Source organism: Rhagoletis pomonella, unplaced genomic scaffold (genome assembly GCF_013731165.1).
Source record: "Rhagoletis pomonella isolate Grant_MI unplaced genomic scaffold, Rhpom_1.0 Rhpom_scaffold_00003, whole genome shotgun sequence".
In the NCBI taxonomy this organism is placed as follows: Eukaryota; Metazoa; Arthropoda; class Insecta; order Diptera; family Tephritidae; genus Rhagoletis; species Rhagoletis pomonella.
The window spans coordinates 96,533,926-96,534,541 of record NW_023458557.1 but is presented as its reverse complement, the minus strand read 5'-3'; the positions used below and the strand labels follow the sequence as shown (position 1 = coordinate 96,534,541).

The window sequence follows — 616 nt, the reverse complement described above, 5'->3', positions numbered from 1 at the left end:
CAAATATGGTGTAAAGAAGAAATGTGAATAGCAGCTGTTTGTTTATTTGACATTCGCGAATTGCAAATGCAAAAATTCGCCATCAAACGAAGACGAGGAAAATGCACCAGCGAATAATTGCTATTTATTAAATTAGGGAAATCTTTCTAAAAATGACAAAAGTATAACCAAAATTGTATCACTGGGACTAGCTGGAAAGGCGGGGAGTGCGTGAAAAGTGAAAAGTTGTTGGAAGTAGAGGTGAAATATAAAAAAGTCGGGGATTAATATAGGTAACGCCACGCAATCGCGGTTGGTGAAGACGGACGTTGCGTTCATAGATTGAAATCCATAATAATTATTAAATTTGAGGAATAACCTCGTTACTTGTGGACCGTAAAGTCTTCAACCAACAAATCACAATTTATAGCACATTGCATAATATAATAAAGAATTGAAGACGCAAGCATAGCAGAAACTTTTGCACGTGGCTTTGGCCCTCAGCGGTGTCTTTGTGGAGCAACGTTGGACATACCTGAAGATTACTCATAGCAGTTGGAATATAACATACTAAGAGGAATAACCTGACTATGGGGACTAGATATTGGGTACCTCGTCATTCAGAGCCCCTCCCCCC

The 616-nt window shown here is 39.1% G+C and overlaps 1 protein-coding gene across 4 annotated transcripts in view; it reads left to right on the top strand.

Moving 5' to 3' along the window:
• The first annotated feature begins 17 nt into the window (after positions 1-17).
• Positions 18-616, top strand: part of LOC118735880 — a 5,599-nt gene continuing 5,000 nt past the window's right edge. For 2 of the 4 annotated variants that reach the window (XR_004992654.1, XM_036465889.1), the window contains exon 1: positions 18-587. The gene's annotated coding sequence lies outside the window, so the exon portion shown is untranslated. The remainder of the gene's footprint in view (positions 588-616) is intronic. The other 2 variants (XM_036465890.1, XM_036465891.1) reach the window with 2 other exon arrangements.